Source organism: Pleurodeles waltl, chromosome 6 (assembly GCF_031143425.1).
Source record: "Pleurodeles waltl isolate 20211129_DDA chromosome 6, aPleWal1.hap1.20221129, whole genome shotgun sequence".
Taxonomy (NCBI): Eukaryota; Metazoa; Chordata; class Amphibia; order Caudata; family Salamandridae; genus Pleurodeles; species Pleurodeles waltl.
The window spans coordinates 151,643,581-151,661,331 of NC_090445.1; the positions used below are offsets into that span (position 1 = coordinate 151,643,581).

Genomic DNA, 17,751 nt, shown 5'->3' on the forward strand with positions numbered 1-17,751 from the left:
AACGCAGACAAAACTGAAAGTGCGCTCCATTACTAGTAGAGCATTTTCGGGAAAACTGGTAACAATGTCAAAGTTAGGCCTCTAAGGAGGCTTTGGTCGAATGGATTTGAACTGACAGTTTTCTGACGAAGCGCCGATGTAGAAAGTGCGAATGATAACATAGCAGAAGGAGACAGAAACGGAGTCGAAACACTGAGTGGAGGAACACGTCCGAACCAGACGACGGAGAAAAAACAATCTAAGAGTCAATGCGCCCATGCACATTATCATCAAGAGGAGGGTCACTCGACCTCGTGACTCAATAGACTTCTTTGTAGAAAAACAACTTGCATGTCTCCATACTCAACACTAGATGGCATCTACAGCCACACATGCCACTGAACAAGTCGTCTGTGGGAAGGGAAGGAAAGTACACTTTTTGATACTGGTACTAAGGTTTATAGACAAAAGGTTCACTGGGTTTCTGAGAACCACGTCCCCAGTGCCAGTGCTCTTTCCCTAAAACAAGATAAACTATTCTAATCGTGTACAATTGATACACACTTTTGCACCCCTGTAGGTCCCTAGTAAGTGGAACCCCTGGTACCTAAGGCATGGGTACTAAAGAGGGTCCCTAAGGGCTGCATCATGTTTTATGCCACCATAAAGGGACCTCCGTACAAATTGCATGCAGACTGCCATTGCAGACTGTGTGACGGTGCAAACTATTACATTTGAACAGGGAAGCCATCATAAGGTATGTACTGGTCATTTAGAGTTACCCAGCTACATAATGGCTTCACTGAAACCTGTGGTGTTTGGTATCACATTCTAGTCTTAGTAAATACATACTGATGCCAGTGTTTGATTTATTATGACTTGCACTGAGACGGCAACTTAGAGGTGCCCCCTGAAAACCTACTAGTCCTCTAGTGTGCTAGCTGACTAGTATCAACCAGCCTGCCACTACAGACGAGTTTCTGACCCCCTGGAGGTAAGAACCCGCACTCTGTGGCCAGAAACAATGCCTCTTCTGAAGGAAGGCGTTATCACCTCCTGTAGCAGGATGACTAATGAATCTGCATACCAAGGCCAGCGACTTCAAAGTCCCTACTGTCTTGGATATGAAACCCCGGGTTATCCCAGGATGCCACCCCCTGCCCTGATGCCCATTTAGCACCAGAACAGGCAGGAAATTAGCTATGCAAGTAGTGTAGGAAGCTGACCTGATGTGTGGTGGGTACCTAAGGTACTTACACCTTATACCAGGTCCAGGAATCCCCTATTAGTGTAGTGTAGGCAGTGTCTAGACTCTCTAAAGCTGTGGACGAGCAGCCAAGGCTTATCTAGGAGACATGCAAAGCTCATGCAATACCACTATAGTCACAAAGCACTTACACACATGAAAGAAAACACTCCGTGCTACAAAAATAAAGGGACTTTATTTTTGTGACAATACCAATAAGTACTAGAGAGGCAATTCCCTAATAGGAGGCAAGAAACACACTAAATATATACACTAGTTATCATCACTAGGCATAGAAAGAGATAGAAAGCAGTGCAAATGCAAATAGACAATAGTGACCCTAGGGGGGAGCCTAAACCATATACTAAAAAATGGAGTGCGAACACAGGACCCCCCCCCCACCCACCCACGTAAGTGGAATGTGTAGAGGGGAACTGGGGGTACTAGGAAACCCCAATGGTAAGAACCACAGTGCCACCTAACGACCAGGAGGAAGGAGTAAATTACTAGATTTGCCCCCAAACCACCCAAATGGAAGAAAAAGAAGAAAATGCAACACCCAGACAAGACTACAAGAAACCAGAGGTGGACTCCTGAAGAAGACGACCTGTGGACTAAGGTGACCAAGTCCAGAAGTCACAGAAGAGTCCACTGGGGGCAGAAGCCCCTACCCAACAGTCTAGGATTGCAGGAGCTAGTCGTCAGTGGTGTGAAGAAGGTCAGCACTGCAGCCCCAGCATCAAGAGTTCCTGCGGGATGCAGACGACATCCCACACTGGGAAAAGAATTGCATTCGGGTTCTGGTGTAGGGATTCCACCAACAAGCCTTGGCAGAAGGTGGAGCTGCTGGGGACCAGCAAGGCCCGAGAGGACTCAACCCAGGAGGGAGAGTCACAGGGACCCTCAGCGACACACAGAGTCCACAGGAGCTGAGGCAGCACCCACCGGAGTCCCACAGAATGGGGAGACAGAGGAGCCCACGCAGCACTACTGGAAAAGGGTCCCACTCCGCAGGAGTAACACACAGAGGGGGAGTGTCACTGGAAGGAGTGCTGGAGGCTGGGGCTACACAGAGCCTGAAGATCCCTTGGAGGAGATGCAAACAAGCCTTAGCAGCTGCAAGATACGCGGAGCACGGGGTATTTTCCTGCGTGGGAAGGCAAGGGCTTACTTTCACCAAAGTTGGACAGCTTGCAGAGAGGATCAAGAGGACTACTCTAGACCACCACCAGTGATGCAGGATCCACGCAGCTTAGGATGAGAAGAGATTCACACAACCGGTCCTCATTGCAGTTGGTGCCTGTGGATGCAGGGGAGTGACTCCTTCACGTGCAGACTGAAGACTTGCTGTCCGAGAGGATGCACAGCTGGGGAAATGTTACAGAAGCTGGAAGGAGCCGTGGAAACAATGTTGCAAACAGAGTCTTTGTTGTGGATGCAGATTGCTGGTTCCTGGAGGGTCCAGTCACTGTTCCAGTGGCTAGAAGTCGATGTAAGGTTGCAGAGGAGTCCTGCTGGAATATTGTAAGCCGAATCTGAGGACTCACCCATGCAAGAGACCCTAAATAGCTCTGAAATGGGGATTTGTCACCTAGCCAGGTGACCACCTATCAGGAGGGGGCTCAGACGTCACCTGCCTGGCCACTCAGATGCTCCTAGAGGTCCCTGCCAACCTTGGATTGAAGGTGGCAGCACCCAGGGACCCTCTGGAGGAGCTCTGGCCACCACCCCCTAGGGTGCTGATGGACAGGGGAGTGGTCACTCCCCTTTCCATTGTTGAGTTTAGCACCAAAGCAGGGACTGGAGGTCCCTGAACCGGTTAGACTGGTTTATGCACAGAGGGCACCAAATGTGACCTTCAAAGCATACCAGTGGTTCAGGGAGGCTACCCCTCCCAAGCCATGTAACACCTATTTCCACAGGGAGAGGGCTACAGAACACTTTGCATGGGCTCCCCAAGGCTGGCATAATACATGTTGCAGCCCATGGGGATCCCCTGGTAACCCAATGCCTGTGTACCATATACTAGGGACTTATATGGGGGCACCAGTATTCCAAATGTGGGGTAAGAGTAACTAAGTTACCAAGTTTGAAGGGAGAGAGCATAATAACTGTGGTCCTGGTTAGCAGGATCCCAGTGAACACAGTCAAACACATAACAGGCAGAAAATGGAGTTAACCATGCCAAGAAAGAGGGTACTTCCCTACGAGTAGGCATGTTGCACTTCCAGACTACTCTGATCCCTAAGGTGGGCTGCCTGATGTGCTCCACGAAGGAAGGGTTCCACCATCTTGATTTTTTTGTAACTAGGAACTCTGGGACAGGGTTATGCCCAGTCGCCAAAGGAAATGGTCTGCTGGCCATAGGGTACACCGAGGTAGCATCTCACCAGGAAAAAGATCCCAAGTGTCCAGGAGTGCAACCCCGTCGACCCATGTGGTCCTGGAGACGCTGAGACTGCCCAGAACCTTGCTGCACCAATAACTGGAATACCACAGCTAGCCTCAACCACCAAAGCTTGTTTGTGTTCTGTCAGAACCCCAGTGCCACCAAAACGTACCTGTACGTCGAGGGACTTTAAGAGAAGCCGCTCCATGTCAGATGTCGTCTTGCTGTGTTTCTTCTGTAGGTACTCCAAGAACCATGAGTCTCTGACTCACTGACCCAGCCGTGAAAAACCTCTGCACCTGAGCTCCTCAGCCTGGCCTCACGGAAATTGAAGGTATCTCTGTGGTCCTGAGATCCCCATGAGCAAAACCTCCTTTTGAGGTCTACTGGACTGATTCCCCCAGGTCCCCACTTGCAGCCTCTTTTCCACAGGTACTTTTCCTCATTGACTTTCACGTGTAGCATCCAAGGCTATCACCACTGGAATCACCTCTGCATTTGGACACATAAGGGCAGTAATCCTGAACTGTTGGTGCTTTCTAGGACTCTGACCATCCTGTAGGTCGTTTCCAAGTAAATTATGTAGTGTATGTTCAACCCATAGGACTACTTTACCATTTACGCAATGGGTGCTGGCAAGGCCAAAGGGGAGCACTGCAAGCTGAAAATACGTGTGGCCTACTGTGAACCGCAAGTAATGTCTGTGGGCAGGCAGGACTGAAATATGAAAGCAAGCGTCCTGCAAGTCCAATGCTACCATCTAGTCTCCTGGGTCCACGGCAGAAAGGAGCTGAGCCAGAGTGAGCATTTTGAATTTCTCCTTCAGGAAGAAATTGAGAGGAAGCCGGTCCAGGATACGACAAAGTCCTCCACCATTTATAGCCACCAGAAAGTAGCTGGAATAGAAAGCATAACCTACTTCAGATGCTGGCACCCTCTCCATTGCTCCCTGGCCTAAAGAGTTGGCACTTCCTTGTGGAGTTGTGGTCCTCTGTCACAAGTGTGCGGCATGGGTGGAAGGATAAGAAAGGGGAGTGAGTAGCCCCTTCGGACAATCTGGAGAAGCAGCGGTCAAATGTTTTTGACCTCCAGTGGTGCAGGTGATGGTGTATCCTGTTGCACACTATGTGCCCATGATGATCAGAGGGAAAACTAAAGAGGCTTGGAAACTGCGGCTGCCAGAGAGTGGCAGACTGGCCAGACCTCTGGCTACCTGACCCATAAGGCCTGTTGGTGAGTGCTGCTGTGATCTGGGCAGGTAGAGACTCTGCTGAAAGTCCCCTCCATAGCCAAATAGGGAGTGAGGGGCAGGTTGGGGTTGGTGAGGCCGTAAAGCTTTGCTGTCCTTTAAGCACTCTAGAGCGGAGTCTGCCTTGTCTCCAAAGAGACAGGAGTCATTAAAGGGTATGTCCATTAGCGAGGCTTAGTCATCCCAGTGAGTCGTCATATGCAGTCCACAGAGAACAGTGAACTTAGCTGCGTCCTTCTTGCCAGCAATAGCTTGGGAGAGTATGGCTCGGGTCTCCTCAGAGACCATAAGCAGCACCTGCCAACCGTGTCTCAGAGTGAGCGGGAGCATTGGCCTAAAAGGTACGCGGTGTTCCCCAACAACTGTGCCAGACCAGCTGAAGAAAACCTTTCGCTTAAGGTTGGGTGAGGAAATTGGGTTCCCCAGGGTGGGGCAATGGCAGCAGGCTATTGTCGTTTTCACAGAAGCCCCTTTCCTGGGCTTTGAACAGGCCCAGTGCTCAAAGCACTGAAATGGTTCTGATGGGGCGAGTCCTGTTTGAAGCACTTCCATCAAGATGTTTGTCTTGAAAGCCACAGAGGGCAATATAAGTCTAGGACCTCAGCCGCCCTTCTCACCACCATTGCGTATGAGGCTCCCTCCGGCATAGCCACGGTCTGAGGAAACACCAAGCCAGCATCTGGGGAGGTGTCCAGTCCACTGGCATCTGCCAAATTCTCATGCCAATATGTCCTCATTGGGGCCGAAAGGCTGGTATTCATAAGTGGCCCCTACCAAATTTCTCCAAGTCCTAGCTCGTAGAAATAGGGCTCAGACTCCTGTCTGGACGAAATAGCTCCAGTCAGCGTGGAAGTCTGCGTTGGACAACACCCAAACAGCACAATGTCGGAGTCGGGAAAAAGAAGAGGGGTGGCGTTGGGGAGTTCAGCAAAGGGACTATGACCAGGGAAGGTCGAGATGGCTTGACCAGCATCGGTTCAGATCTGTCCATTGATTCAAGGGGTCCACATAGCAATGGGGGAGAGCCCACTGGCAGAAAACTAGTAGGGGCCGAAAGTGTGCCAGCAGGGACACGCCGCTTAAATATGAGGTGCGTGGTCTCAAAACTCACAAAGTTGAGTGGCGGCCTGCCCAGTTTCAAAGAAACAGGAGGAGGTATGAAGATGGCCCAGGCACAGGCTCAACAGTGGAATCCAGGCCTTGAATGCAGATGTTCCCTTCGACTTCCCGCTTTTTTTTTTTTCTTGTGGGGCTTACCCGAATGCCTGGATGACTTCACCTGCAATGAAGATCGATGGCTCAGTGACCGATCTCAGGACCTTCCTCTCGACCAAGACCGCTGTGGCGTTACACATCAAGCTGAAAGGAGATTGAGGACGCTGTGGTTGCGCTCAAGACACCAGAGGGAGACGAGGTGTGGATCCGTCACCGGCATCTGCTGGTAACAGGCTCCACAGGGCTTTAAAACAACCTTCCTTGCAGACTTCCTGTCATACCAGGAGACAATGTCTCAAAAAGTCTTCAACAAAAGGCTGAAGAAGGTCAGTCAAAAGTGTATAAGAGTGGCTGGGGTTGCACCTATATAGAGACCAGGCAGGTCATTTCGGACACGGACAACTGGACCTAGCAACGTGCAGGGGAACTGCTCACCAAAAATGTATGGAGCCTACGGTTAAGAATCTGTGGCCAGACGTCTATCACCTACACGGTGCTGGTCCCACTCCTTCTCAGTGGAGTCTGAGAGGCAGGAAGTTCCAGAGCCCTGCTCAGATTGCATGCGTTTTTCCTTCAACTTACCTGAAGTCTTTAACTGAGACAATGACTGACCCCCCTGGAATGACGACTGTGACATAGGGATATCAAACAGGACCAAGACCTAACTTTCGACATGGACCGGTCTAGTCACTGAGTCTTCCGGAACTAGGAAATGTAGAGTTTTTAAGAGTTTTTAAGTCCCTTACAGACATAACTATGGAGTTCAGTGGTACCAGCCTTTCTCTACTTCGGCAACTGGTTGTTGAAGGCATGGTTGCCACAGTCCGCTGCAGACAACCTCCAGGCAACAGCAAACCTTTCACCGCTGGAGTTCATGATCATCATGTGAAACTCACACCGGACTCCTTCACAGAAGCATCGTTTCAATGGAGCCACCCTGAGTATTGTGCACTTTTGGGGCTTCTATCTAGATTAACGAGTCATGGACATTTGGGGTACAAATCTTGGTCCTGGGTCTCAGGGAGGATGGCTTTGATGCTTCTTGGTCTACTGATCGCCTGCATCCTGGTCGTTGATCACGTCAGATTGCACATGAGGAATTTTAAGTCTTTGAAGACCCTGCACCAATTGAAGCTCTCACAGATTCCTTCCATGTTTCTTCGGAGAATGCACATGATCTCTGGTGGCTGCTGCTCAACCGCAGTTAGACAAGCATCAGATCCCTCTTCCTACCCAGAGTTGCCTGACTGGTCACTAATGGGTTCGGGGGGTCATCTCTCAACAGAGGTCCACCTCCACAGCAATATCAACCTACTGGAGGTGGAGGCCATTGACCTGGTGTTGAAAGTCCTTCCTGCCACTCATCAAGAGGAGGATGGTTCAGGTTCTCATGGACACCACCACAATATAGTACTGTAAAAAGCAAGGTAGGGTAGTGTAAGGAAATGCCTCCTTGGCATGGTTACCCCCTGACTTTTTGCCTTTGCTGATGCTATGTTTTGAATTGAAAGTGTGCTGAGGCCTGCTAACCAGGCCCCAGCACCAGTGTTCTTTCCCTAACCTGTACTTTTGATTCCACAATTGGCACACCCTGGCATCCAGATAAGTCCCTTGTAAGTGGTACCCCTGGTACCAAGGGCCCTGATGCCAAGGAAGGTCTCTAAGGGCTGCAGCATGTCTTATGCCACTCTGGAGACCCCTCACTCAGCACAGACACACTGCTTGCCAGCTTGTGTGTGCTGGTGAGAACAAAACGAGTAAGTCGACATGGCACTCGCCTCAGGGTGCCATGCCAGCCTCTCACTGCCTATGCAGGTATAGATAAGTCACCCCTCTAGTAGGCCTTACAGCCCTAAGGCAGGGTGCACTATACCATAGGTGAGGGCACCAGTGCATGAGCACTGTGCCCCTACAGTGTCTAAGCAATACCTTAGACATTGTAAGTGCAGGGTAGCCATAAGAGTATATGGTCTGGGAGTCTGTCAAACACGAACTCCACAGCACCATAATGGCTACACTGAAAACTGGGAAGTTTGGTATCAAACTTCTTAGCACAATAAAGGCACACTGATGCCAGTGTACATTTTATTGTAAAATACACCCCAGAGGGCACCTTAGAGGTGCCCCCTGAAACCTTAACCGACTATCTGTGTAGGCTGACTAGTTCCAGCAGCCTGCCACAACCGAGACATGTTGCTGGCCCCATGGGGAGAGTGCCTTTGTCACTCTGAGGCCAGTAACAAAGCCTGCACTGGGTGGAGATGCTAACACCTCCCCCAGGCAGGAGCTGTGACACCTGGCGGTGAGCCTCAAAGGCTCACCCCTTTGTGCCAGCACCGCAGGACACTCCAGCTAGTGGAGTTGCCCGCCCCCTCCGGCCACGGCCCCCACTTTTGGCGGCAAGGCCGGAGGAAATAATGAGAAAAACAAGGAGGAGTCACTGGCCAGTCAGGACAGCCCCTAAGGTGTCCTGAGCTGAAGTGACTCTAACTTTTAGAAATCCTCCATCTTGCAGATGGAGGATTCCCCAATAGGATTAGGGATGTGACCCCCTCCCCTTGGGAGGAGGCACAAAGAGGGTGTACCCACCCTCAGGGCTAGTAGCCATTGGCTACTAACCCCCCAGACCTAAACACGCCCTTAAATTTAGTATTTAAGGGCTCCCCTGAACCTAAGAATTTAGATTCCTGAAACTACAAGAAGAAGAAGACTGCTTAGCTGAAAAACCCCTGCAGAGGAAGAACAGAAGACACCAACTGCTTTGGCCCCAGTCCTATCGGCCTGTCTCCTGCCTTCCAAAGAACCCTGCTCCAGCGACGCTTTCCAAGGGACCAGCGACCTCTGAATCCTCTGAGGACTGCCCTGCTTCAAGAAAGACAAGAAACTCCCGAGGACAGCGGCACTGCTCCAAAAGAACTGCAACTTTGTTTCAAGGAGCAGACTTAAAGACCCCTGCAACTCCCCGCAAGAAGCGTGAGACTTGCAACACTGCACCCGGCGACCCCGACTCGACTGGTGGAGAACCAACACCTCAGGGAGGACCCTCCGGCGACTCAGAGACCGTGAGTAACCAAAGCTGTCCCCCCTGAGCCCCCACAGCGACACCTGCAGAGGGAATCCCGAGGCTCCCCCTGACCGCGACTGCCTGAACTCCATTTCCCGACGGCTGGAAAAGACCCTGCACCCGCAGCCCCCAGCACCTAAAGGAACGGAACTCCTGTGCAGGAGTGACCCCCAGGAGGCCCTCTCCCTTGCCTAGGTGGTGGCTACCCCGAGGAACCCCCCCCTTGCCTGCCTGCGACGCTGAAGAGATCCCTTGATCTCTCATTGAAATCTACAGAGAACCCGACGCTTGTTTGCACACTGCACCCGGCCGCCCCCGCGCTGCTGAGGGTGTACTTTCTGTGTGGACTTGTGTCCCCCTCGGTGCCCTACAAAACCCCCCCTGGTCTGCCCTCCGAAGACGCGGGTACTTACCTGCTGGCAGACCGGAACCGGGGCACCCCCTTCTCTCCATTGAAGCCTATGCGTTTTGGGCACCTCTTTGACCTCTGCACCTGACCGGCCCTGAGCTGCTGGTGTGGTAACTTTGGGGTTGCTCTGAACCCCCAACGGTGGGCTACCTTGGACCCAAACCTGAGACTTGTAAGTGATTTACTTACCTGACAAAACTAACAAAAACTTACCTCCCCCAGGAACTTTGAAAATTGCACTAAGTGTCCACTTTTAAAACAGCTTATTGTGTTTTATGTAAAAAGTATACATGCTAATGTAATGATTTAAAGTTCCTGAAGTACTTACCTGCAATACCTTTCAAATGAGATATTACATGTAGAATTTGAACCTGTGGTTCTTAAAATAAACTAAGAAAAGATATTTTTCTATAACAAAACCTATTGGCCTGGATTTGTCTCGGAGTGTGTGTTCCTCATTTATTGCCTGTGTGTATGTACAACAAATGCTTAACACTACTCCTTTGATAAGCCTACTGCTCGACCACACTACCACAAAATAGAGCATTAGTATTATCTCTTTTTGCCACTATCTTACCTCTAAGGGGAACCCTTGGACTCTGTGCATACTATTCCTTACTTTGAAATAGTGCATACAGAGCCAACTTCCTACAGGTAGGGTCCTGGGAATTAGGTCTCTGGCTGCATCATCACTTTCCCCGATCATGCACTATCTGGTGGGATCTTTAAATGCCAGGGTGGATAAGCTCAGACAGTACCTTCTACTGGATAATGAATGGCAGCTACCCCAAGAGGTGGGGCAAAGCCTCTTACAGCAATGAGGAGAGAACCCTGTCTCAGTCTTTTGGCCAACACCGAGACTCCACAATGTCAGGAATTATGTGTGTTGGAGGTCCCAAGACAGCCCCCTCTCAGAAACTCCTTCAGTCTAGAGTGGAGCTGAGGCTCTTAAATGCCCTTAAACTGCTACTACTTCTGAAGAATATCCGGAATGACCAAGGTCTAGGTAATACTAGCAGCTCCCAAATGGGTAAGGAGAGTCTAGCACCAAACGTCTGGGCATGAGCATCTGTTCTCTGATCAGGCTGCACTTCAGCAGAGTCTTCTGTTGCATCAACATGACAGGGACCTGTAACCTAGACCTGCAAAATGCACACAACTTCATGCGTTGTAATTGAGCTGTGGCAGCTGTCTGCCTTTAATCTCACTTCTAAAGGACAGGATGTCATCCTGGCGGTCAGGCACTGGTCGCTAAAGTCTGTTCATACTAGACACTGGATGGAACAAGTTTGCGGTCTGGTGTGGCAGCCGTAACAGACCTACTGCAGTCCAAACTGTTCAATATTTTACAGTTTGTTTCTTATTTGGCCGAACAGTGACTTGCGGTCGACCCTGGTAAAGTTTGTCTGCTTTTTAGGCCTGTTGACGGTTTACCCGACCAACAGTCCCAGTTCAAATCACCTGCTGAGATGCAATTTCTCAAAGGTTTGAACCATGTTTCATCCTAAACCATTTGTGATGCCACAGTGGGACCTCAATTTGGTCCTCACTTTCCTTATCTTTACCTCTTTTGGTCCACTACACAGCTGTCCCCCACGTCTCGTGACCCTGAAAACAGTCTCTCATCGCAAACGCTTCTGCTCATTGCATGAGTGAGCTTTGAGCTTTTTCAGTCATGCTCTTCACCACCACCACCTTCTTTCCAGACAAATAGGTAATGGGGACTAAAGCAGTCTTCCACCAAAGTTGTGATTCCCTTTTACATTGGACAATCACTCTTTCAACATTTTCTGCCCTATATCATCCTTTTAAATAGGAGCTATGCCATTGACTGCACACCAAAAAAGCACCTCAAGTTTAATAACAATCATACCAAAGATCATCAGGTGGATGATAAGCTCTTTGTGGGGTTCTCTGGGGCAAAGAGACAAGGCAGTGCAGAAGAGGATCTTATCAAGGTGGATTGTCCTGATCTTAATGTTCTGCTAGAAGCAATCCCAAGAAGGATTGAGGGCCCAATCAAAGCTGGCAAGAAGAGCGCCTGTCCTGGATATTTGGCGGGCTGTGCAATGGGCATAAGTGCACACATTAATGAAGCATAATTGCCTTGTCAGCTAGGCCTGACTGGAAGTTCTGCAGGACGTTTTTGATCTGAGTCATTTCACAGTCCCACCACTGGGGACAGGACTGCATTTGGTATATATTCTAAAAGAGAGCAATCTGCAGTTAGAAGTAGTCATAAGACGAACTAGTCACTTAGCTTTGGTAACAATTTTTCTAGTGAAAGCATATTCCTTACCTCTTACCTACTTCACTGTTCTGTGAAACGTACTTGTTTCAATCTAAAAAGATCTCAAAGCAGAGATTTGCACATTACACAAACAATTATTTTGTGCTCTGCATCCAAGGATGCTGATGGTGTCTACGAAGAAAATGACATTAGTACACATAGGTGGTGCCTATACACAGCCCCATCCACCTCTTCTGGTATGGTGTGGAGTAAGACGCAGAGCTGCACATCACCACTTACTGGAAAACAAAGGCCGTGCTGAAAAAATCTCTCCGATCCAGTCTGGCCTCTGGGGATATTCTAAAGCTGAGGAATCTCAGAAGCATCCATCAGAATCACACATTTTTGTGACATTTCTCCAACTGAAACTTCTAAAACCTGCAGAGATTCACAAAATGCCCATCACCTAGCATTTCCACACTTGTCCAGTTAAAACATGTAACCCTTTGTGTAGCTGAGTTCAGTTACCTCTACAGGAATGGATCAAGCCATGGACAATGGCAGTCCCCTGGGAGGACTTTACCTGTCCCTGGTTTGAGCTTTTACTGTCACCCATGGACAATGTGAGTCCTTTGTGGGGGACTTCCACTACCCCCAATTTGTTCAGTTTCTGTCGGAGGCATTAAGCCCAGCCACACAAGTGGGTTAGGCTTTTTAATCAGGGGAAGTGTGGTAATGCTAGATGGTGAGAATACTTTGGATCCCTGCAGATCCAGAAGTTAATATCACAGAAATCTGAGAAAAATGCAGGATCTTAGTTAGAGCTTAAAGTTTGTAGGGCAGTGTGGGTAAGAAACATCATGGGATCCATGCAAGTCACACACCTGGACTCTCCTGGGGGTCTAGTTTTGGTTCTGGTAGGTTTCCTGGGTGGCTGCTTGGCTAGGGCCAAAGTTCTGCAGCTACCCCCACTGTAAAGAAAAGCACTGATGTTGGGTGAAAATTCACATCTCCAGGTAGCATTTTGGGGGTGTTTTCTGTTGCAGGCGCTAGACTCAGTCATCTAAGCAAGGTACTGTTTTTAATTGGGAGACATGTGGGAACACAGAACAGTAGTTTTAGTAGCATTTGTCATTACTAATTAAATTTTGCTGCATTTTTGGCTTCCAAATGTAAGGCTGTGTGCAAGAAAACAGACATTTTGCAAAAATGTGCTCTGGATATCATGATAGTATGGGTAATCCCAAATTCAAAGGTGTACAAATAATTGCTGTTCCGTAAGTCAGTATCTTGCACACATTTCAGAAATACACAGGTGTAAGGAAATGCCTCCTTGGCATGGTTACCCCCTGACTTTTTGCCTTTGCTGATGCTATGTTTTGAATTGAAAGTGTGCTGAGGCCTGCTAACCAGGCCCCAGCACCAGTGTTCTTTCCCTAACCTGTACTTTTGATTTCACAATTGACACACCCTGGCATCCAGATAAGTCCCTTGTAAGTGGTACCCCTGGTACCAAGGGCCCTGATGCCAGGGAAGGTCTCTAAGGGCTGCAGCATGTCTTATGCCACCCTGGAGACCCCTCACTCAGCACAGACACACTGCTTGCCAGCTTGTGTGTGCTGGTGAGAACAAAACGAGTAAGTCGACATGGCACTCCCCTCAGGGTGCCATGCCAGCCTCTCACTGCCTATGCAGGTATAGAGAAGTCACCCCTCTAGTAGGCCTTACAGCCCTAAGGCAGGGTGCACTATACCATAGGTGAGGGCACCAGTGCATGAGCACTGTGCCCCTACAGTGTCTAAGCAATACCTTAGACATTGTAAGTTCAGGGTAGCCATAAGAGTATATGGTCTGGGAGTCTGTTTTACACGAACTCCACAGCACCATAATGGCTACACTGAAAACTGGGAAGTTTGGTATCAAACTCCTCAGCACAATAAATGCACACTGATGCCAGTGTACATTTTATTGTGAAACATACCCCAGAGGGCACCTTAGAGGTGCCCCCTGAAACCTTAACCGAATATCTGTGTAGGCTGACTGGTTCCAGCAGCCTGCCACAACCGAGACATGTTGCTGGCCCCATGGGGAGAGTGCCTTTGTCACTCTGAGGCCAGTAACAAAGCCTGCACTGGGTGGAGATGCTAACACCTCCCCCAGGCAGGAGCTGTCACACCTGGCGGTGAGCCTCAAAGGCTCACCCCTTTGTGCCAGCACAGCAGGACACTCCAGCTAGTGGAGTTGCCCGCCCCCTCCGGCCCCGGCCCCCACTTTTGGCGGCAAGGCCGGAGAAAATAATGAGAAAAACAAGAAGGAGTCACTGACCAGTCAGGACAGCCCCTAAGGTGTCCTGAGCTGAAGTGACTAACTTTTAGAAATCCTCCATCTTGCAGATGGAGGATTCCCCCAATAGGATTAGGGATGTGACCCCCTCCCCTTGGGAGGAGGCACAAAGAGGGTGTACTCACCCTCAGGGCTAGAAGCCATTGGCTACTAACCCCCCCAGACCTAAACACGCCCTTAAATTTAGTATTTAAGGGCTCCCCTGAACCTAAGAATTTAGATTCCTGAAACTACAAGAAGAAGAGGACTGCTGAGCTGAAAAACCCCTACAGAGGAAGAACAGAAGACACCAACTGCTTTGGCCCCAGACTCACCGGCCTGTCTCCTGCCTTCCAAAGAAACCTGCTCCAGCGACGCTTTCCAAGGGACCAGCGACCTCTGAATCCTCTGAGGACTGCCCTGCTTCACGAAAGACAAGAAACTCCCGAGGACAGTGGCACTGATCCAAAAGAACTGCAACTTTGTTTCAAGGAGCAGATTTAAAGACCCCTGCAACTCCCCGCAAGAAGCGTGAGACTTGCAACACTGCACCCGGCGACCCCGACTCGACTGGTGGAGAACCAACACCTCAGGGAGGACCCTCCGGCGACTCCAAGACTGAGTAACCAAAGTTGTCCCCCCTGAGCCCCCACAGCGACGCCTGCAGAGGGAATCCCAAGGCTCCCCCTGACCGCGACTGCCTGAACTCCATTTCCAGACAGCTGGAAAAGACCCTGCACCCGCAGCCCCCAGCACCTGAAGGAACGGAACTCCTGTGCAGGAGTGACCCCCAGGAGGCCCTCCCCCCTTGCCTGCATCGCTGAAGAGACCCCTTGGTCTCCCATAGGAAACTATTGGAAACCCGACGCGTGTTTACACACTGCACCCGGCCGCCCCCGTGCTGCTGAGGGTGTACTTTTTGTGCTGACTCATGTCCCCCCCGGTGCCCTACAAAACCCCCCTGGTCTGCCCTCCGAAGACGCGGGTACTTACCTGCTGGCAGACTGGAAACGGGGCACCCCCTTCTCTCCATTATAGCCTATGTGTTTTGGGCACCTCTTTGACCTCTGCACCTGACCGGCCCTGAGCTGCTGGTGTGGTGACTTTGGGGTTGCTCTGAACCCCCAACGGTGGGCTACCTTGGGCCAAGAACTGAAACCTGTAAGTGACTTACTTACCTGTGAAACCTAACAATACTTTACCTCCCCCAGGAACTGTGAAAATTGCACTGTGTCCACTTTTAAAACAGCTTATTGTGTTTTATGTAAAAAGTATACATGCTAATGTAATGATTCAAAGTTCCTAAAGTACTTACCTGCAATACCTTTCAAATGAGATATTACATGTAGAATTTGAACCTGTGGTTCTTAAAATAAACTAAGAAAATATATTTTTCTATAACAAAACCTATTGGCTGGATTTGTCTCTGAGTGTGTGTTCCTCATTTATTGCCTGTGTGTGTACAACAAATGCTTAACACTACTCCTTTGATAAGCCTACTGCTCGACCACACTACCACAAAATAGAGCATTAGTATTATCTCTTTTTGCCACTATCTTACCTCTAAGGGGAACCCTTGGACTCTGTGCATACTATTCCTTACTTTGAAATAGTGCATACAGAGCCAACTTCCTACAACAGGTTTCCTTCATACCCAGTTTTCATTCATTAGTTTTATCATACACAATTCGTGCATAGTCGGCACACAATGAAAATGTCATTACAAGCTGCAGCCTAGTTGTTGACACGTGTGTTTTTGGAAAACGTACAAACCCTCTGGCGACTAGAAGGGTCTGATGTATGTAAATGTACACTGTTTTTGTAAACTGGTATCGTGACAAAAAAAATATTGTCCCCAACTGCTATTTGATTCTTATTTTTATTACTGTTAGATCTCAACAAAGTAGGTTATTTGAGACATCATTCAGGAATATACACAAAAAATAACACAAATTACCCCTTGATTAATTATTTCTAAATTGTGTCTATTTTTCAGAAATGTATAAGAATCACACATGGGTCCCACACCTCTTTCCACCATAAACTGGAAGTATGCTGAAAGCACAAAATCTACGAAAAACAGACTACCTCTTTGAAAAATGTTTCCTGATACAACTCTGCTTTTTCCTGAAAAATGGGAAAATGGCAATCCTAGCACATCAGACCTTTTGCTGATGTAATTTTTAGGGAAAAACATGAATTCCTTTACAACAATTATGTCAGCTTATCTTTACTGACAATAAAAAAAAAGTACATTGGCTATTTTCTTGGTTTCCTACGGGAATGCACAAATCCTACGTATCCTTAGTATATACCCTCATGATTTTTGAGGGGAAAAAATGCAAATTTGGCCTGGATAAATTTTCTAGAAAATAAGTTATGAAGGACTAAGGGGGTCATTCTAACTCTGACGGGCGGCGGAGGCTGCCCGCCAGAGTTCCCCCCTCCAGAACACCGCTCCGCGGTCATAAGACCGCTGCGGTGATTCTGGGTTTCCCACTGGGCTGGCGGGCGACCGCCAAAAGGCTGCCCACCAGCCCAGTGGGAAACATCCCTTCATGAGGATGCCGGCTCCGAATGGAGCCGGCGGAGTGGAGGATGTGCGACGGGTGCAGTTGCACCCGTCGCGAATTTCAGTGTCTGCTCAGCAGACACTGAAATTCTTTGTGGGGCCCCTGCAGTGCCCATGCGGGCGACCCGCCAGGAACAGGATGGCGGTATGGGGTGGATTCTGCAGGACAGCGGAAAACCGGCGGGAGACCGCCGGTTTTCCTGTTCTGACCGCGGCTGAACCGCCGCGGTCAGAATGTCCTGAGGAGCACCGCCAGCCTGTTGGCGGTGCTCCCGCCGACCCTGGCCCCGGCGGTCCGTGACCGCCGGGGTCAGAATCAGGCCCTAAGTGTGAAGTAACCCAGACATCAAAAAAGGCTCAGAACTTATGTCAGAAAAGGCTAAGGGTACCAATCCGAGATGCAGTTTAACCAGAACATGTGTACTGGAAATTTCTCATCATCACCATGTCCAGACAGATTAGCACTGCTACATAGGGATCACAATTTTTTATTTTTTATTTTGAAAAATGATTTTATAGGATGGAGGTAGGAGAAGAAATGTAAAAACGTAACTACGGCTTGTGAATAATCTGTAAAAAGTTAATTTTTGTCATGAATTTGAAACGGTCTCCTTTGGGAATTTTCATTCAGGAAAGAATTAACTCTATTTTGCAGAGAAAAGTAAATTAAGTAAGGAATACCAGGAGCTGAGCTTACATTAAAGTCAGTCAGTTGCTCAAAAGACAAATTATGCATGATTCTAAATGAGCCAAGGTTTAAATTGGATAATATTAATACATATCAAGAAAGGTATCAGAACGCAGAATTTAGGGGTCTGGACCACATTAGGAGATAGTCTATTCACACACATTATCAGTGCATGAAGAGTAATCTAAGCCCATCAGTCAGCCCTTTTTCTCATTACTTAGACAAGTAGGCAACAGGTGCAGAAATGCATCTTTTAGGAGTGTTTTTTGTGTAACAAATAGCATAGTATTTAAAGAATCTTGCATGGGTTAGCTTTTGAAGGTTGTTTCTCAACGTCTGGAGATGTTGGACTCGTCATCCTCCCTTTGTTGATATATGAACATATATA

At 48.9% G+C, this 17,751-nt stretch overlaps 1 protein-coding gene across 1 annotated transcript in view; it reads right to left on the reverse strand.

Moving 5' to 3' along the window:
* DNAJC7 (DnaJ heat shock protein family (Hsp40) member C7) overlaps positions 1 to 17,751 on the reverse strand; it is a 356,596-nt gene that overhangs the window by 172,452 nt on the left and 166,393 nt on the right. The gene's annotated exons all lie outside the window — the stretch shown is intronic.